This window comes from Malaclemys terrapin, chromosome 1 (genome assembly GCF_027887155.1).
Source record: "Malaclemys terrapin pileata isolate rMalTer1 chromosome 1, rMalTer1.hap1, whole genome shotgun sequence".
Lineage (NCBI taxonomy): Eukaryota > Metazoa > Chordata > Testudines > Emydidae > Malaclemys > Malaclemys terrapin.
In genome coordinates, this window is record NC_071505.1 from 223,847,800 (window position 1) to 223,869,943 (window position 22,144).

Here is a 22,144-nt window from a genome sequence, read left to right on the forward strand (position 1 = left end):
GGGAGTCCCTGTTCTACATTTACTGGAAATTGAGTACATACCCAGCAATTACTTCTATTTCCTAAAATACGAGTTTTAACCTCGTGGGAATATCTAATAAAAGCATTATCTTCATAAGCAGAAAATAAACGAAAAAGGCACAATAAAAAACATACAGTTGTCAGAATAAAAGGTCCTCTCATTTTTTCCGAGTCAATTTAAGTCTGATGTCTGAAAGAGGTAAGCTGGTCCACTGGTCGGAGGCAGTGTCCTCAGTGGTGTCAAGAGCTGCTGGTCCGTCACTGTGGTCCAATACGGCTGGCTTGACGTGGGAGTGGTGGATCCAGGATTTGCGTCCTTCCAGGAACACTGCAGTCTGGGTTGTTAAAAGAACCTGGTGGGGTCCACTAAACCTTGGCTGGAGGGTGTCGCCACTGTGACGTTGTGCAGTCTATATGGTTTTATAAAAACTTGATAATAAGTCAATATAATGTAACTGAGATAGTTTTAGAGAAAATACGGTAATAAGTGAATGTAAGTAACTGGGATATGCCTCATGCAAAAGGTCTCTTGTAAGGTATCATTACAAAGCTTATAATCTACTGAGTGTGATCATCTGATTTGTATAAATGTACCACTCTTGTATCTAAAACTAGAAATATAAAATGTAACTCTGAGGGCCTATTGTAATTGTGTAAAGTGTGGACCATTAATGATGGTTTGAATCTTGATGACTCCCATTGTCTGCAGATGACTGTATTTACCTGTGAGTCTTCCTGTATATGTGTGTGCTGGCAAGTGAGTAATGAAGTCTTGCAGTGACATGTGATCATGTCACCTGAACTGGAATCCATCTTTAACCTGGTGCTTTTCCAGTGAGGGGGGGTGGAAACCCAGAGAGACAAAGAGTTCCCGCCTTATGCAAAAGATATATAAAGGGGGGAAGAGAACAGAGAGGGAGAGGAGCCATCATGAAGAATCCCCTAGCTATCACCTGAGCTGCAACAAGAGCTGCACCAGGGGAAAGAATTGTGCCCAGGCCTGGAAGGTGTCCAGTCTGAGAAAAACTTACTGAAGCATCTCTGAGGGTGAGATTATCTGTATTCAGTTTGATTAGGCATAGATTTGCGCATTTTATTTTATTTTGCTTGTGACTTACTTTGTTCTGTCTGTTACTACTTTGAACCACTTAAATCCTACTGTCTGTATTTAATAAAATCACTTTCTATTTAGTAATTCACTCAGAGTATGTATTAATACCTGGGGGAGCAAACAACTGTGCATATCTCTCTATCAGTGTTATAGAGGGCGAACAATTTATGAGTTTGCCCTGCATAAACTTTATGCAGGGCAAAACGGATTTATCTGGGTTTAGACCCCATTGGGAGTTGGGCATCTGAGTGCTAAAGACAAGCACGCTACTGCGAGCTGTTTTCAGGTAAACTTGCAGCTTTGGGACAAGTGATTCAGACCCTGGGTCTGTGTCTGGAGCCAGACGGGAGTGTCTGGCTCAGCAAGACAGGGTGCTGGAGTCCTGAGCTGGCAGGGAAAACAGAAGCAGGGGTAGTCTTTGCACATCGGGTGGCAGCTCCCAAGGGGGTTTCTGTGATCCAACCCGTCACAGCCACGAATGAACTTTTTGGCCCAGACGAAGTCCCCTGGTTGGAACGGGTGGATCTGTTCTTCCAGCGGCACGGTCTGGGAAAACTGCGAGGCTTTCCAAAGGGTACGGAGGCGAGCCTGTAGGGAGAGAAACTGGCACGCGGTCATATGATCCCCTCCCAATAGTGAAACATCAGCACGTGGTAGCGCCCCGCCTTTGAAAGGGGGGTGTCCATAGAGCAGTTCAAAGGGGGATAATCCCAATACACGGGTTGGGCGAGTACGAAGGTGAAACAGGACCAAGGGAAGTACCTGAGGCCACTTTAATCCTGTTTCCTGACAGTATTTAGCCAATGTAAACTTAAGCTCCCTGTTCATACGCTCAACTTTCCCGCTAGACTGAGGGTGGTAGGGTGTATGAAAGGAGTGTGAAATACCCAGTCCTTGTTCTAAACGGCCAAGGACATGACCAGTAAAGTGAGGTCCGCGGTCTGAGTCAAGCACGAGAGGGATGCCAAAACGGGGTACAATGTCTCTAAGGAGAATCTTCGCCACTGTGGCAGCAGTACAATTAGCAGTAGGAAAAGCTTCGACCCAGGAAGTCAGAGGGCAAACCAAAACAAGGAGGTGCTTTTTTCCAAAAGCCTTTGGCATATCTGCAAAGTCAATTTGAAGATGTTGAAATGGAGCAGCAGGCGGAGGTCTTCCACCCTTAATTTTTTTAAGAGGCGGAGCAGGTCCATTACGCTGACATGTGCTGCATGCTTTCACTATTGACAGGCAGTAGGGTTGAATACCTGGAGCATACCAAAAGCGAGCGATGGTGTCCACAAGGGCGTGCGTGCCGTAGTGACCCCCCTTATCATGGTGCCAGCGAACTGCCACGGGGTATGTGGAGCGAGGGAGGCAGGCTCGGCCATCTGGCATAAGCCAGGTCCCTTTGACCAGAGTGGCTCCGAGGCTCTCCCACGACTGTAGTTCAGCAGCGGGTACTGGTATGGGGTACGGTGGAGTAAAGGAGGAGGCTGCAATAGCCAACGTGGGCATGGCTAAGGGTAAGACGGCAGCCGTCTTGGCGGAGGCGTCAGCCAGGGCATTCCCGCGGGTGACGGGGCTATCATCTTTAGTATGGGCCCGGCAGTGAACTACAGCCAGGACCGAGGGTTCTTGGAGGGCGTCCAAAAGCTTGTGGATTAGGGGGAGGTGCTGAATGGGTTTACCGGCAGCTGTCTGGAAACCTCGAAACTTCCAGAGGTGGATGTGACAATGCACAACTCCAAAAGCATACTTGCTATCAGTAAAAATGGTAACGGTCTTACCAGCGGCCAACTGGCAAGCTCGGGCCAGGGCATAGAGTTCGGCGGCTTGGGCTCCCCAGTTGCCTGGCAGTGAGGCGGCCTCTTGAATGTCCCATTCAGAGGTGACTGCATAACCGGTGAAACGCTTGCCATCAACATAGAAGGAGCTTCCGTCCGAGAAGAGGATGCAATCAGGGTTGTCCAGTGGCACGTCAAACAGGTTGTCCCTTATCTGTAAGATGCTATAAACTACTTCCACACAGTCGTGCTGATCCAGGAGGACTGGCAGGTCAGGAAGTAAGGTAGCTGGATTAAGGGGCCCACACCTTTCAAAAATTAGGTTAGTGTCTTCCAAGAGTTCGGCCTCTAGCTGTTGCTGGCGATGGGCCGAAAAGACTTGGGTTGTGCCCCTACGCAGAAGGGCTGACAAGGCATGAGAGGTCCAAACCGTGGTAAAATGACCCAGGGTCAGGCTCTTTGCCTTTGTGATCAGCAGGGCGGCTGCTGCCAGAGTCCGGGTGCAGGATGGGGTTCCCTGAGCGACAGGGTCGATCTGCTGAGAGTAAAAAGCAAGCGGGAAATGGTGGGGCCCGCTCAGCTGGGTAAGGACGCCACTAGCAATTCCGCCCCTCTCGTGGACAAAAAGGTGAAAGGGTTTGCTATAATTGGGGGGGCGGAGAGACATGGAGGAGGCCACACTGTCCTTGAGTAACTGAAAGGCTTGGATTGTGTCCGGGGACCACTGCAAAGGGTCAGGAGCAAGGTTAGCAGTGAGTCGGTGGAGCGGTTTGCTTAACTCCCCGCAGGACGGTAACCAGGGGCGACAGAAGCCAATTAATCCTAAGAAACCTCGAAGTTGTTTCTTGGTGTTTGGCAGAGGGCAGTTTTGGATAGTCTTTATGCGGACTGGGTCCATTTGTCTTCCCTCTGGGGTTAACAGGAAGCCCAGATATCGGACCTTCTGTGAGACCCACTGAATCTTGTTAGGGTCTACCTTGTGGCCTCTGGTGTGTAGGTATAATAAAAGTGCCTTACCATCGATGCGGAGGGCAGCTTCTTCGCGATTACCTAATAAGATGTCATCTACGTATAGGACTAATGTGGATCCCTGCGGACTGGTGAAGCCTTCCAAGTCGTGGCGGAGGCATTGGCTGAAAATCGTGGGGCTGTCTCTGTAGCCTTGAGGAAGTCGTTGCCAGACATAACTTTGTCCCTCCCAGGTGAAACCAAAGAGATACTGAGAGTCTGGGTGCACAGGAATGCTGAAAAAAGCTGATTTTAAGTCAATAACAGTGAACCACTCAGCATCCCAGGGGATTTGGCTGATGATAGTAGCTGGATCAGGAACTACTGCATGAAGAGGGACCACATACTGATTAACAACCCGTAGATCCTGTACAAAGCGCCAACGAATAGGGTCTCCATCCTTTTTAGGAGGCTTTTTGACAGGCAGTATAGGGGTGTTACAGGGGGTGCGCTGAGGGCGGACTAGCTTTTGTGCAATGAATCCCTCGATAATGGGGCGGATGCCCTCCCGGGCTTCCAACGACAGGGGGTATTGAGGGACTGACGGGGGGGTTAAGGAGGGTTTCACTTGAATCCTTACTGGCTCTGCTGAAAGGAGCAGGCCAACATCAGTGTCAGAAATTCCCCAGAGGGTTAAAGGCAAATCAGTGAGGTCAGGGGAGAGAGAGGGGGGGGTTTCCCAATTACCCTGAGTTGGGGCCGAATCTCCTAACACTGTCATCAATAATCCTACCCCTTCAGGAGTGCAGGTTAAAGTAGCCTCAAGCTTACAGAGTAAATCCCGGCCCATCAAAGGGATCGGACAAGCTGGGGAAAAAAGAAAACGGTGAGAAAAACATTTATCAGCATAAATAACATTTAGAGGCAAAGTGAGTCCCAGAGACTGTGGGTTGCCCTCCACCCCAGTTGCAGTTTTAACCTCAGAGGATAGCCAGGGAGAGGGGGCATGATTTAAAAGAGAGAAAGTAGCTCCAGTATCAATGAGGAAGGAGACAGGCAGTCCCTGGACTGAAAGGGTTAGATGAGGCTCTTTGCTGGGAGGGGAGAAAGTGAGGAAGGAGCCGGCTAAAGACATTAAGGAAATAAGACCATCACATTGTTTGCCTTCGCCCCCGGGGTACCGTCATTGAGGAGGCTGAGTTTGCTGCAGCTGCTGCTGTTGCCCGTAGTTGATCCAGGCCTGGGGAACGGGCTGAGCTGGTGGTGCAGGGGTGTATTCGTCCCTGGTGTAAGTATCTGCGGATGCAACTGGACCCTCTGGGCGTCCCCAGGGGCACTCACGCTTAAAGTGACCGGGCTGTCTGCACTGAAAACAATTTCCTGGTGGCTGGGGTTGCCAGGACCCTCTTCCCCGAGCACCCTGAAATCCCCTGCCACGGCCTCTGCCTCGAACACCGCCGTGAAAAGCTAAAGCCATCAACTTATAGTCTTCCTTTTTCTCTTTCTTTTTACTACTTTCCCTTTCTTTCTCCCATGCAAAATCAGCTACGTCCAACACTGAAGTGACTGACTCACCTCCCCAACCAGGGCGAAACTTTAAGAAATAATCCCTTACAGGGGGCACTGACTGATTCACAAAAAACGAAATAAGAGTAGGGTGGTCTGCTTCTCTCTCAGGATCCATCTGAGTGAACATTCGGGCCCCCTCCAATAGCCTCGACCAGAACTTTCTGGGTGGCTCATCAGATTCCTGCCGAATCTGCATGAACTTAGCCTGATTAGGTGAGCGGCGAGCCATTTCTTTGAGTCTCTCTAACAATCGCTCTCGATCTATTCGCAGCTGAGTCAGCCTTGGCTGACTCCAGTCTAGGGGATTCCAGCCAGCAGCTTGATCCCGCCTATCCATCCAAGTCATATTAACCACATCGCTATCCCCCCATGTCCTTTCTGCCATCCACAATCTACTACGTTCTTCTCCAGTCAAAACTCTACTTAACAACTGATCTACATCGGTATAAGTAGGATTATGACTTGAAAACAATCTTTCTAAAAGTTCTGTGATCTTTCGGGGATTTTCCCCAAAGGACCCTGACAACCGTCCCCACTCTTTCAAGTCCCATTCTAGCCATCCTTTATATTCCACAATATTAGTATGTTGTAACTGGCCATCATTGCCCACAAAAGGTTGGTCATGCACCTGTAAAGGCAGTACTCTGCTTTCACCTTTATCACTCACAAAAGGTTTGGCAGAGGCAGCCTCTGGGCTACTCTCAGGGGAGGGGTATGCAGCCTGCTGCATCTGCTTTGTCATTTGCCTAGTAACTCTTCCTCCCGAGGTGTGCCCTTCCATTTCCTCCTCATCCCTCTGCAGAGATTCCGACCTGGAATCCTGCAGATTCCCCTCTGCGCCCTGGAGAGAGTCCCCCTGCGGAGGAATAGGGGCAGGTGCAGTGGGGACCAACTGACGAGTCAAAACACGCCGTGGTTTACACTCTTCATTGAAATAACATGGAGGGGGTTCACTCTCGGGAGAATACCTGACTGCCATAATTTTTAAAGATCTCCACAGCTCTGCTGCTGTGTCCCAACAAAACCAGTAACATAACTGTCCCGGATGGTCTTTTTCGATCTGGCTCCTTACTCCTCTTAAGGCAGCCTGTTCGAAAGAGCCATATGAAGGCCACCTCATCTCCGGGTTGGCCAATACCGCGGTATACCCAGTCCAATTCCTTACACACAGTGTGTACAACTTTCTCCTAGACATTCCTGTCTGTACTGGGAGTTTCCCTTCGTTCCATAACTTATTTACAATCCCCAACGGACTCTCAAGAGGCACACTAGTCCCTTGACCCATGGTGTCTGACAGGAGCCCTCCAACTGGCGTTTACCCTGCTGTCCAGTACACGACCCCTCAATATTGAATTGGCTGGGAGAAATCTCCCGTGGCGCCTGCCAATTCGTATATGAGTGGTCTGTCCACTGGACAGAGGCACCGCACCAGAAGGAAATCCCGGACGAGCCCCCAAATTGTTAGGTAAAAAAGCAAGTCCTCACTCACCTCTCCAGCACCCGAGTTCGTGCGGAGTTGGTATGGGCTCACAATCTGTCAGAGACCAGACACCAATTCGTTGATCAACGGGCTCACACTATCCTTAGCTTGAAAGGCTTCAGAGTAAGTGTGGCAAGTTTATTAGGGGTGAGCATCAATATTTATACACAGAAGTAAACAAAGTGATTAACAGATCATAATCGTCATGCATAATCAAACAAGATTCTACAGGATAAAACAGGTTAAAATGTAAATTCAGAAAGAGATAAGGGGAGATGGCTACTTAAGGGGAGGGGGGGTGTCATGAGTAGTTCGCAGGTCAGAGCTTCGGTTAAAAGTTCAGATAGAGACATCAAGTCTGGGTTAAGTTTAAGCTCATCAAAAGTTCAGACTCAACATCTACACTTAAAATATTGCAACAGCACCAATAAAGCTGCATCACTTCAGTGAATGCATCACTTCAGTGAAGACACTGCCTATGCTGACAGGAGGGCTTCTCCTGTCAACGTATGTAATCCACCTCCCCGAGAAGAAGTAGCTATGTCAGTGGGAGAGGTCATCAACATAGCACTGTCTACACCAGGAGTTAGGTCACCCCAGAATGACATATGCTCTAATAAATTTGTTAGTCTCTAAGGTGCCACAAGTACTCCTGTTCTTTTTGCAGAATGACATAGTAATACTGATTAAGTTGCTAGTGTATATCAAGCCTCAGGCTCAAGCCTAACCCCATTTCCATCTATACACATATCTTATTAACCCAGGGCTCAGTCCCAAAGTTCCAGGACCCCATGTGGGGGAGATTCTGAGCCCGAGTCAAGATGGGATCCACGGTTCAAGCTCTATTGCTTTGCAATCTGGACTCAGCCCCACTGGACTCATGTTCTGGGAGTCTGCCATAAGTATCCTACAATGCCACGGACTGACTTTCATTGTCCTCTCGACAGTCAAGTTTGATGGACAGTCAAGTTTTCCCACACTACATCATAAACAAAGGGCTAGAGTGGCCATATTTTTTGAGATAACGAGGAAGTCTGGAATATAGGCTATTAGACTAGATCCCGCATAATGCAGTATAGATGCTCAAGCCCCAGGTTGGGACCGAGGATCTGGTAACTTGAATTCTACTAGGCCTGGGCTTACATTGCAGTGTAGACATATCCAGTGAGTCCTAATTCTCAATCTCTTGTTTCAACTAGGGTGAGTCCATACTAGTGTGCTTAGACTACGATTATAAGTACAATTATTTTACTTTCCAGAAAGCCAGGCTACTTTGCAACTGTACTATGTACAAAAAGCAAATGTATGTTTTTTTGATATTCCCCTTCTATTTGCCCTGTTTTAGAAAGGTAAAGCATTCTGTTCTACCTGTTACAAAGGCAGGAAACCTTCACAAATCTATGCAGATGAGATATGTGAGGCAAAAGCCTCTTACCTCTTTCCCTATCCACAAATGTGCAAATAAAAAAAAGTAGTACTTTTCCTATCAGGTGAAAAGTTATGCAAATTATTGCAACTTTTATGCAAATTATATGTCATGCTTTTTCACTTGGGCAACATGGACAACTCTGATGTTGCCTCTCCTGAGTTTTTTATTCTATTTCCTGTTAGGAAGAATTAATGGCTAGCTTATGTGGTTAACAAATTTGGTATCTTTCTTGCTCCCTATTCCAGGTGACTCTAGGAATGCTGTGTCCTAACCACATGATTATTTTGGACATATCTGTTGTACCCAGAAGACTCTGCTTCTTTCTTGCTAGCCCAATGAATCCATGAAATGTTAACACACTGTGACAGCACAAGTTAAAATAGAGGACCAATCAAGAAAGGATTAATGGACTATTCCTTCACTTCCTACAAATATGTAGTAGGTTTTTATCTAGCTAGCTACAATTTCTATTTTGCTATAAATTTAAAATCAGGACAAAATAAATTTTGTTGGGTGAGTGATAATAGCACAGGCCATGCATTTCATATATATTTCATAGACAATTGGATTTCTTTAGTCTGGAAAAGAGAAGACTGAGGCGGGACATGATAACAGTTTTCAAGTACATAAAAGGTTGTTATAAGGAGGAGGGAGAAAAAATAATCTCCTTATCTCTGAGGATAGGACAAGAAGCAATGGGCTTAAATTGCAGCAAGGGCAGTTTAGGTTGGATATTAGGAAAAACTTCCTGTCAGAATAGTTAAGCACTGGAATAAATTGCCTACAGAGGTTGTGGAATCTCTATCATTGGGGATTTTTAAGAGCAGGTTAGACAAGCACCTGTCAGGATGGTCTAGATAATATTTAGTCCTGCCATGAGTGCAGGGGACTGGACTAGATGACCTCTCGAGATCCCTTCCAGTCCTATGATTCTACAATTAACATTTTCTGAAGCTCATCTGTAGGAACAATAAGACATGAGATAATTCTAAAGCTGCGTATTCCTACATTGCAATCAAGTATTTTCCAAATATATCACAGAGGTATGCTTCATGAAAGAGCATTGAAGTGTGATTGTGATTGTATTAGGCTAAACCCTAATCCAACTTTGACTTTGACCCATATTAATGGCTTTAGAAGACCATGCAGTTAAGCATGTTTCCATCAGTTAGGCCTTTTAGATTGTAAGCTCTGTAGGGAATGCACTATACTTCTGTACAGCATCTAGCATAATGGGGTTCTGACCTGATTTAGGGTCTCTAAGCACAATTGAAACACAAGTAATTATTCCAATAGACAGCCATAACAATGAGACGTTTATGAAACTTCTTCATTAGGAGTAAAACTCAGGAGCAATACAAAAATATCTTGGTGGTCCCCAAAGTCATATCAATGAAAGATGTGCAGGTCTAAGATTAGGTTCTTGTTAGGCTTAGTTATCCAATCACCTGTGATGAATAAGATGAAGGGTATGTACTTATTGATGAGAAAAAATGTGCATCACTTTAAACTGTGGCTCAGGAAACTTAAAAATGTAGAAAGCTCAACAAATCAAAAGCCACCAAAAGATGCAGAAAACAAGCTTCTCATTATTTTAAACATAAATAGCAACTTCAATGAGGCACAATATAATTAAAATTCAACAACAGAATTTGTTCTTTGTCTTTATTTTTAAACCCTCCCATCTATGCAGTTTATAATCACACCAAGGATAATTATCCAATCGCTCTTCTACATCTAACATTCCTATTACTATCAACAAAACACTGTGTTGACATTAATTGCTTTTTAATTATTCCTTTTGCACAATACACCTCTACCCCGATATAACGCTGTCCTCGGGAGCCAAAAAATCTTTCCGCGTTATAGGTGAAACTGCATTATATTGAACTTGCTTTGATCCGCTGCAGTGCACAGCCCCTCCGCCCCCCACCCCCCGGAACTCTGCTTTACCGCGTTATATCCAAATTCATGTTATATTGGGTCGCATTATATCAGGGTAGAGGTGTAGCTATAAAACATCTATGCTAAAATTAAACATTTGGAAATTAACATTCTGTATACCTTAGACCAGTGGTGGGCAAACAGCGGCATACAGGCTAAACGCAGCCCATCAGGGTAATCCACTGGCGGGCCACTAGACACTTTGTTTACATTTGCACAGCCACCTGCAGCACCCATTGGCTGTGGTTCGCTGTTTCCAGCCAATGGGAGCTGAAGGAAGGGCAGCCAGCATGTCCTTGCAGCCTGCGCCGCTTCCTGCAGCTCCCATTGGCTGGGAACGGCAAATCGCAGCAACCGGGAGTTGCGGGCGGCCGTGAAAATGAAAACAAACTGTCTCGTAGCCTACCAGCGGATTATCCTGACGGGCTGTGTGCAGCCCGTGGGCCACAGGTTGCCCACCACTGCCTTAGACTCACCCACTCTGTCCACCTGGCTGATGGTGAATTGGATAATAGTTCTGTCATGCTGACTGGAGTTGCTCACAACCATGTGTGCCTACCTTAGGGCAGATTGTCAGAAAAGAGAGCAGACACCCCAAACTGGTATTATGTTCTATAATTAGAATTCACTAGGCCAATAACAAATGTGAACTCCTGGATCACTACACCAGTCTTACCATGGAGTCACAAACAGTCCCTGAAGACTTTCTAGTCAATCTTGCCACCCAGACAAACTGGATGTAGTGATAAAAGGTCACTTAAAGCAAAAATAGCATCACATCAAGTTGCTCCCAGTCCCAAGAGACCAGTCATTTACCCTAGACCAATTGTTATCCTAGATCTTACACCAAAGACAACACGGGAAGCCAATTCTATAGTAAATTAACTAAAAGTTTATTAGCTAGGAAAGGGAAATGAAAGTTATTGAGGGGTTAAAGCAGAGAAAATATATGCACAGGTGAGTGATAGTTTGTAATTCCAAATGGTGGCAGTGGTGTAATAAACTGCCAGTTTCCCCAAAGTCTTTTCAGGGTTTCCAAATTGTCTCTGGGGATCTCCACTTTGCATCTGGTATACTTTCTGGTAAGAGTCTAAACAATCCAGAGATGCAGGTTCTTTTCTTTAATCCATACTTATATCTTCTTTTCACAGAAAACAAGCTGACAGTGTCACATAAGTTTTTCTTTTGATGACAGGGAGTGAGGAGAGCACTTTGAGTCTTTAACCTCTGATCATTGCACCCAATGACCACTTGCTTTAAAATTAGCACTTTTCTGTTAAAGTTCTTTATTTGCATTCCACAAAGCTTCTTTTTCATTTGATAGGTTATTTAGTTACATGGGTATACATAGTGTAAATATTTGCTACTACATTATAATGGGATATAGATAAGTGAAAACAAAGCAAGTAACATCCCACTAGCTTTCATGAAGTTTAAACACCAAATATACACTTATACATTTAACCATCACTTTGATTATACTAATACACAACTGAATTGGCCTGGAGCTCTGGCATGAGCTGGCACCTGGTCTGCCAGCATCACAAGATCAATGGCTTTTCATCCTTTCCTCACCAACTTTCCACTTATAGCTTTAAAAACCTTCAACTCTGTCTCCCCACCCCTACCACCATCACTAAACACTCCCCAGCAATATAAGGTCTTGTCACTGTGTGTTTGTCTCTGTTTAATCTCCTCCACGTTTAATATAACATTATAACGGGAATGGCATTTTGCTGCTGTTTTCTTTCAAATATTCACGAACCTTTCTTATTTTATGAGCATTACTCCTGTCTCTGGTTAACATTTTGTAGTACCAACAGCTACCATGATGAAGTTTTTGTTTGGACAAATGTCATAGTGCATAAAAGGATACATTTTCACTAGCTCTCCCTCTTTTCCATCTTCTTCAAAGTATCAGCAAACTCAAAGGTTCCAATCCTGCAAAGCTTGCTGGACCACAAAAGCAATTGCACTTCAAAAATAAAAGTAAAGTTTACTAGCCATCTTAGGGTATGTCTACACTGCAATGTAAGCCTAGGATACAAAGTCAAGCTCAAGCCTAAACCCCTTTCCATCTCTACACAAATCGCACCAACCCAAGGCTCGGATGCAGGGTCCCAGGTTGCCATGGGGATGGAGGGTTCAAGCCCTATTGCTTTGTAGTGTAGCTGCAGGTCCACTGGACTCATGCTCTGGGAGTCCACCAAAAGTATTCCACAATCCCAAGGGCCAACTTCCTCGTGCTTTGGACAGTCAAGTATGGTGGACAGTCAAGTTTTCTCACACTACACCATGAACAAAGGGCTAGAGTGGCCGCATTTTAGGAGGGCACTAGGAAGTCTGGGATATAGGTGGTTGGACTTGGGCCCACATAATATAGTGTAGATGCTGGACCCCAGGTTGGAGCCCAGGGTTCAACAATTTCTAACCTGGGGTTACAAATTAATGTAGATCCTCAAGCCCTAGTTTAACAAACCCAAGGTCTGCTAACTTGAGTTCTATTAACCCTGGGCTTATACTGAAGTGTAGACATACCCCTAGAGCAGTGTTTCACAAACTTGGGATGCCGCTTGTTTAGGGAAAGCCCCTGGTGGGCCGGGCCAGTTTGTTTACCTGCCGCGTCCGCAGGTCCAGCTGATCACGGCTCCCAGTGGCCGCGGTTCGCTGCTTCAGGCCAATGGGAGCTGCTGGAAGCGGTGGCCAGCACATCCCTCGGCCCGCGCCGCTTCCAGCAGCTCCCATTGGCCTGGAGCACCAGTGGGAGCCGCGATCGGCCAGACCTGTGGATGCAGCAGGTAAATAAACCGGCCCGGCCCACCAGGGGCTTTCCCTAAACAAGCGGTGTCCCAAGTTTGGGAAATACTGCCCTAGACCATATGCATTTAAAGATAATATACTGCTTAAGCAAACTGTATAATGGACATGAGTGTCAAATCAGCCATTCCATTGCAATTTTTCTGACCAGCTCTAGTGATGATGTTCAGTTGTGTATTGACAGTGTAGGAGTACTACAGAGATAATACACTGATGTTGTCCTGCAATGTGCCTCAGTGCAGTTTTGACGTCCAATCCTAGGGCTCAGAGGAAGTCAGGGCTTGTCTACGTGGGGAGGGGAGAGGACGGGGGTTACTGCACACTGAGTTGAAGTCCCCATGCATGGCCAGTCCTTGCTCTCGCTGCTGAGAATGCCAGGTAGTGCTAATTATGGTGGTGATTTTTGTTGGATAGACATTTTTCCAACAGAAACTGAAGTCAGACCACTAGTTTATTTCATAGAGCCCCCAAACAGCTCTCAAATGGTAATGATTTTGGTTCATCCCCGATATGTGCTCAGGTTGAACCAGTGATCTTACGGAGAAAGCTGTATCCCATTTCTAACCCACCATTTTATACTGCTTTAAAGCTACATTTATATACGGAGATTTAAATGAAAAGTGAGGAGTTTTTAACTTTCAGCAACAGCTTTTAGCAAGCTGTCCTTTAGATATTGTCAGTTTGATGAATCGTGGCATTTGTGTCATGCCTGGTTAAATTAGCAGAATGGTGGGGTGTGTGTGAGAGAGAGTGAGAAGGGGGGTTATTTTCTGTAATGTGATTGCTCTTTGGATCTAAGGCATCACTGCAAGAAGATTTCAAGCCCACAAAACACATGTGCCACCAACACAGGATTGTGCTGGAATGATAACTTAACGACTGAGTCCTTTGAAGGAACAGCAGAAAAAGGTTGCTTTAATGTTCTTGGTGTGATAACTACTTTCATTTTTATTCGTAAAATTAAATAACAGAAGGTGCAAGAAACACAAACTGGCATTATTTTTGTGCTGTAGAACACTTTGTACAGTATATATTTTTAATCTTATGTTGAATATGTCTCATGCTTGAGCATATCCCCCTGATGTTTAGTCAGGCATAGTTACACAGTGAGTTCTTGATTCTAGGGTTGTATTAAACATTACACTAGGCAGTGAGCTGCTGTCTATAGTATTTCTTAAGATTCATTATCTTTAGTAAGTAAATTATGTACTTCAGCATGAGGATGTTCTTCTTATGTAATAATTACAGATTGGTGAAGTACTGCAGAAAAGAAATAACTGTCATGAACCACAGCCCAAACCTGAATATGTTTAGGGTTCCACAAAGTCAGAACATATCAGATTTTTGGATGAGATGACAAGTTGGACAGTAGAGGCAATGGTATTGGTATAATATAGACTGCTGTAAATGTACCACACAACATTCTGGTTAAAAAATTAACACTATCCAAAATCAATAGTCAAAATAATAAAAAGATCAAACACTGTCTTACTGATAGATATTAACATGTGATTGTTAATGGGGGAATCCTCGTGGCACGGAGACATGCTGCTATTGGGTTCCCACAAGGATCAGTCTTTTGTCTAATGCTATTCAATGTCTTTATCAATGATCTGGAAGGAGATATCATTGCCAGTAAAATTTGTTGTTAACACAAAGGTTGGTGGAATGGCTGTGATCCTAAGAGCCCCTCATAGCACACTAACAAAAGGGTGCACAGCCATGTAACAGCAACTCCGCTCAGGACTGACAAACTCACTACACCTAACACATTGCTGTCCTGTTATTTACCTATGAAGAATATTGAGTAAGGTATCAAAATTAAAACATATATCATAATGGTCATCATAATCATTGTGTGGTGTATGTATGCATGACAATTATAAAGCCAAGAAAAGCAAGAATGAGAACAGACCACAGCATAGACAGCATGGCATCTGCATCCTGAAGAACAATCAATGGGGTAGAGAAACTTTGAAACTTTTCAAAAGACACATTTCATAGATTCACTGGACTATAAGGAGAAGGGAAAAAGACACTGAAGGAACAAAGAGCTGATCCTGGACAGGGTCACTTGTGATACTGAGAGGATGCTGGATCCTGGCAGCTGGATCCTGGCCCAGGGGCACTTGTGATACTGAGAGGATGGTTTAGGTGAAAAAACTACTGTAGACAAAGATTATAGCCTGTTAGGTTTTAGTCACTAGAAAGCATATTATACTTTTGTTTTATTTTGTAAACCTTTTCTGTTTCTATTATAATTGGTTAGTATCACTTGATTCTCTGTTCTTTATTAATAAACTTATTCTTGGTTTAACTATAAGTTCATCTCAGTGTAATATATTATAGTAATGCATGCAGCCCCAGCTAAGCAAACAGGCTAGTGAGTATACTGTCTCTTTGGAGACAGTGGGCTTTGTATTTTCTGTGAGTGTCCAGTGACAGGGTCCGGATACTGGAGAGGAACGTTCTTCCAGAGAGTTTGGGAACTGAAGTAAAACAAGTGTTACCTGCAAAGCAAAGTGGGGGCAGGCAGAGTTCTAAGGGATTTGGCTGGCTAACAAACTGGGGTGGCAGGGATTTGTCACTCAGGTTAGCACCAGCAAATCTCTCCTTTGGTAAGGCAGATGGTAACAAGGTGACATAGTTCTGGATGCACAAAGAAAACCTCAGAGTGGTAAATAATGACAGGTCATTAATGTAGACTGATGTGGATCATTTATTAAGCAGAGCAAAACCAACAAGTATATAGTTCTTCAATTTCGAGTTTTCATATAGCCAAATGCAAAGTCAAATATCTAGGAACAAAGTGCACAGGTCACACTTACAGGATGTAAAAAGCAACAGAGGGTTCTGTGGCACCTTTAAGACTAACAGAAGTATTGGGAGCATAAGCTTTCGTGGGTAAGAACCTTACTTCTTCAGATGCAGGCACACAGGACCCTCCATTGCTTTTTACAGATTCAGACTAACACGGCTACCCCTCTGATACTTACAAGATGGGGGACTGTATCCTGGAAAGCAATGACTCTGAAAAGGGTTCAGTGGTCATGGCTGATAAACAACTGAACATGAAATCCCAAAGTCATGAAAAGATCCAAGGGTTAGAAGCTGAAGTAAGACAAATTAAAACAGGAAATAAGACATTTTTAACAGTGAGAATAACTAACAATTAGAACTTCCCAAAGGAAGTGGTGGGTTCACCATCATTAGAAGTCTTTTAATCCATACTAATTTTCTAATATCTATGCTGTAGTTCAACTGGTAGCTATTGGGCTTGGTGAAAGAGTTACTGGTGAAATTCTGTGGGTTTTGTTGTGTGAATCTATGAAACAGGAAAGAAAAGACAGGGGAAATAAGGAATAGGTACACTGGTGGAAAATTTTACGTGGAAATTATTTTTCCAGGGGTTTTGACTAAACAAGATTTTTCATAAAAAGTGTCAGCTTATTTTGAGGTTTCATCCAACCCCCCCCCCACACACACACACACACACCATTGCCCAACAAGCTGTTTTGGCTGAACACTTTGGGGTTTTGTTGTTTCAATTCCTTTTTTTTTGTTTTAGTCATAATTTGTTTGTCATAATTTTCCATTTCCAAACCATTTCCTGAGCATTTCTAGTAACAGGGCTCAAGTTCTGGCTGAGGAACTGACCAAGGCAATTAATATATTAAAGGCAGAGGATAAATTAGCAGTCAGGGAAGTGAGGGAAAGGAAGGATCGTATCAAGGCAAAATAGCATGATAATGAGATAGAGTGGACGGCATGAATGACAGAAGGCCTTAGTACCACCACTTTCCTTTGTGCATTCTTTCCCTCTTCCTTCCTGGATCATATCCAGGCAGGAGAGCAGCAAGAGGGAAAACAGAAAGACAGCCTAGCTGCCTGCTGAACAAGTGCCACAGGAATCTCAAGCAGCTCACAGGGAAGACTCTACAGTGGATGCCTTGCCAGTAATATTCTTGCCATAAGCTTGTCTGGCATGCAGAGAAGTGATATGGACCAGTACAAGGAGGGATTACTGGTTGGCTACCTGGGCTTGTCAATAACAAGGACCATAGCCTCGTGTGAGATCCTGGGGATAAACCCTCAGGACTGACTGAATATTAGATAATAGTGCTGGCAGCCATTTCCATTCCTGGGCATCAAGGTTTTTTAGAAATTCTGGAAAGATGCCATTAGATCCTGCTGCTTTCCCTGCTTTCGTGAGTGTGATGGCCTCCTTTAACTCCACAGCAGTGATGGGGGGAACAAGGTGAGTAGTGAGCTGACAATTTGTCAGAGCTCTCTGCCCACTTTGAGGTCAGTAGACTTTTCCCCTGATCCTTTTGGATCCATAAAGAGAGTTCTTGCAATCGTATCAGCTGAGACTTCAGGGTTTCAATGTTACACTGGGTTTGCAGCTCCAAGCTGACACAATAGCCCAGGGGTCAGCAACCTTTCAGAAATGGTGTGTCGAGTCTTCATTTATTCACTCTAATTTAAGGTTTCGCGTGCCAGTAATACATTTTAATGTTTTTAGAAGGTCTCTTTCTATAAGTCTATAATATATAACTAAACTATTGTTGTATATAAAGTAAATAAAGTTTTTAAAATGTTTAAGAAGCTTCATTCAAAATTAAATTAAAATGCAGAGCCCCCCCGGACTGGTGGCCAGAACCCAGGCAGTGTGAGAGCCACTGAAAATCAGCTTGCGTGCCGCTTTCGGCACATGTGCCATAGGTTGCCTATCCCTGCAATAGCCAAACTTTGCAGCTGGAGTAGTAAAGTTCAGAACTTTCAACCATCCTGATCCATCTTTGATGTTATGCTAAATTCAGTGACTCTAGTAGGGATGTTACAGCATTCACGTCACCAGTCTCTTCGTATTTCTGTAAATGTCTTTCTGTTTCTGGTTTCCAGCATGGGGTATATCCTTTTCAATAGGGGATGTTTTTTTCTTGCAGCTGCTCAGATGAGCCAGGTGAAACTATCTAAATTTTCAGACTTTGGTGGAATCGCATTGATGGTGGCCTCAATTGTCAAAGTGAATCTTGTTCAGTTTGCCTTTCAATATTTCCATCAGTGTTTGGATGATGACATGCTTACTGGGAGTTCAGTTATCATGGGGTGATGCTGTCTGTGTGGGAAGTTGCCAAGAATAGTTCTGGAGGTGCTCTGAAGGATTCCAAACTGGTCTTTGGTGAGGAAACAGATCTGGGTGTAGTCTCTGTTCCAACAGACAGAATGAAAAGTGCCACTGTCTTTTGTATAGAAAAGGGGTGTATTTTCATCTGATGACCATTCTGCAAGTGTCTTGCCTGATGTATCATTGCTATTATAGCCCCACATTGTGTGGTGGCTTTTGAAGTCAGTGACATATGTAGTAAGGTGATAAACTGTGGGTAATGGGGGAGAAGGCAAATATATATTCAGTGGTTTATACATGTTATCTATCATTATCTTGCTGAGTCTTATTGAGATAGTAAAGATGCTCCCAGCATCATGTCATAATCCTAATGCCCTGATTGATGTATGTAGCAAGGTCATATTTCAGTGGGTGGAGGAAAGTAAAAAGATTGTATCTGGTAATCGGGCAACATGATTCTTGAGTGTCATCCTTGATATGTAAAAAGCAACAGAGGTTCCTGTGGCACCTTTAAGACTAACAGAAGTATTGGAGCATAAGCTTTCGTGGGTGAATGCCCACTTCATCAGACGCAAGTGGGCATTCACCCACGAAAGCTTATGCTCCAATACTTCTGTTAGTCTTAAAGGTGCCACAGGACCCTCTGTTGCTTTTTACAGATTCAGACTAACACAGCTACCCCTCTGATCCTTGATATGGGTTTTTTGCAGGGTGCAGACTTTGATCAGGCTGTTTGAAGAAGTGTTACTGAATGAATGAGTGGGTTTCTGACCAGGCTACAGCTGCACCAGACAAGTATTAGCCTTAATAACATAGAGTGAGGCAAGACTACAGCAAAAACTCAAGACTGGAGCAATTTTTAGACTTCCCTGCTACTACAACACCATATGAAGGAATGGCATTGTCTTGAAAGCCAACATAATTATCTCATGAAATGCAATGTTAAAATTCTTCTGAGAAATTCTAATGAATAGGTTTCATGTTTTCCTTGGTGATTAGGTCAGAAGGCCATGCACCATCAACAATAGTCTTCCACAAGGATCAGTCCTAGCACTGATCCTGTGCAATATTTATACCAGTGGCCTTCCCCAAACATCATCATGGAAATTTGTCAGTGCTGATGACATTGCTCTGACTACACAGGCATGGGATTTACTATCATAGAACAAATCCTAACCAAGGACCTTAAAACTATACAAGTATATTTCTTATATTGGCAGCTAAAACCAAACTCTACCAAGACTATTGTGTCAGCATTCCATCTAAACAATATAAAAGCTAGTGCAGAACTGTGCATGAATCTGTGACGAGCAGATAAGACATGATCCCACCCTGCGATATTTTGGTGTAATACTAGATCAAAGCCTCACATACTAGCAGAACCTGAAAAATATCTATGACAAACATGCATGTAAATCTTATCCAGAAACTGGCATTAATGACCTGGGGAGCTGATGCAAAAACTATATGGACATCTTCACTGGCCCACGTCTACTCTACCACAGAATACTGCTCACCCACCTAGAGACCTAGCTCTTTCACATCACTTGTCAACTCTCAACTTAATATTGCTATGAGGATCATTATGGGCACTGTAAAATCAATGCCACAACCATGGCTTCCGGTACTGGCTCACTTTTACCCATCACACATTTGCAGTGACGTGAGAATTCTTCAGGCGTCCCATACTGAGATTCTGACTCCAATCTAGAAAACCTGTTTGACTTTTGCAAGAACTCAAAGACTCAGGGTTTGTCTCCCCCCACCCCCCCAAGATCAATGGCAAGTAAGGTGGAGGGATGACACTATCCCAAATAAATACCTCATTCAAGGACCCAAATGAAGGTCCCAGTGGTTTTTCAATCCCACAGAAAATATGGTCCACTTTGAATTGCATCCTCACATCACATGGCAAATGTGCCTTCCTTCTCCATAAATGGGGACTGAGACACAATACTATTTGTGACTGAGGAAACAGACTTCAAACACCAGAACACCTCATGGATCAATGTCCCAACAATCATATCCTGATGGTATATTTCTGCTATCCATGCTGCATGACCTGAAGTAATTAGCTGTATTCCCAACCTAGACTTGAACATATAACATTACTTTTTTTAAGCTATATGAAAAAAGAAAGGGAAGCCTTACAGTTTCCCTCTTCCAACAGTCTGGGACTACAGGTTAATTACCAGTCCCATACTAGGACAATTGTCCAATATATGGGGGGAAAACAACCCATAATTTACAAAGAGTCTCTAAAGCAGTATATAGTTCTTAAATTTCCTAATCCCTTCCTGTTGACATGGATGGGTGGGAAAGGTCTTCATGTTTCCCACAGTGCCTCTAAGTATTCCAGGGGCTCCTTTTTAGCCCTGCTTTAATCAGTCCCTAGTTAATTAACCCCTTTCCTCACTACCTTAGTGTGAAGTATCACAAGATGCTTATTATGTGTCTTTTAATTTCTTCCTTTTCACTGTCTCCTTTGCCCCATCTCCCCAAAAGTCACTACAAGTAACTTCAACAAGGCCATCAATACAAGACCAAGCCATTTGGGAGCTATAATAAACTAAGGGAAAAAAAGAAAACAAACACACAAACAAAAATGCTAGATTGAATTTCAGGTACAACCTTTGAGAGAGGGTGGATGAAATCCTGTCTCTGCTGTAGTCAATGGGAGTTTTGCTATTGATTTCACCCTAGAACATTAACTTGAGCCCTAATTTTACCAAATTTATCAGAAGAAACTTTAGCCTGAGACGAAAAGTAGCTTATGGGATTTCAGGAAGATTGGGGTTTGGGGGAGTTGTGTGTGTGTGTGAGAGAGAATTATCAAGCTTATGATGGGTGTGATACAGGCAGACCAGGTGCCAGCTCAAAGCCCCAGACCTCACTGAAGGCTTACAAATGCATAGCTGGAAGCCAGGCTGATTCGCTTGTGTATTAGTATAGATCAAACTGATTGTTAAATGTATAGGAATGTATTTGGTGTTTAAACTTCATAATAAGTAATTGCATGGTGCATGCACTGGTTTCACTTATCTGTATACTATTATGATACATTAGTGAGCATTTATATTGTATATATCCCTGTAACTAAATAACCTATGTAATGAGAAAGAAGCCTTGTGGAATGTAAATGAAGAACTTTGACAGGAAAGTGCTCATTTCAAACCAAGTGGTCATTGTGTGTGATGATCACAGATCAAAGACTCTAAGTGTGCTCGTCACTCACTGTCATCAAAGAAAGAACCCACGTGTGAGAAAAAAGCTGTAAGTAGGGACACAAGGAAAAATTCTTCATCTCTAGACTGTTGGGCAGAATAACTGAATGAGAAGACAGAGATCCCAGAGTTATTCTAGATAAACCTGAGATCTTTGGGAGACTGGCAGAACACTGCATCTCTGCTACCATTTTGAATTACAGACTGTGACTCACCTGTACCTACATTTGTATTTCAACCTCTCAATAACTCTCATTCCTTTATTATAACTAATAAACCTTTCATTAGTTTACAATAGAACTGGCTACCAACATTATCTTTCCTATGAGATGTAAGATGGTAATCATGCTGGGCAATCTCTTGGGATTGGGTGTAACCTGATGTTTTGTGATTTTTGGTGTATGTGACCATTTATCTCATAGTCCAGCTTGCCTGGGTGGCAAGATAGACTGGAATGTCTAAGGAGACTGTCTGTGACTCAATTATAAGACTATTGTAGTACTTTGGGAGTTCACATTTGGTACTGGGTTGGTGAAATCTAATTATAGAACATGCCACGAGTTTAGGGTGTCTGTCCTGCTTTTTACAATCTGGCCTAAGGTAGGCTTTCATGGTTGTGAGCCACTCCAGACAGCACGCCAAGGGAAAGCTAGCCTCAGCCTTTAATATGCAACAGCTACCACCATTCCATGATGTTCTGTGATG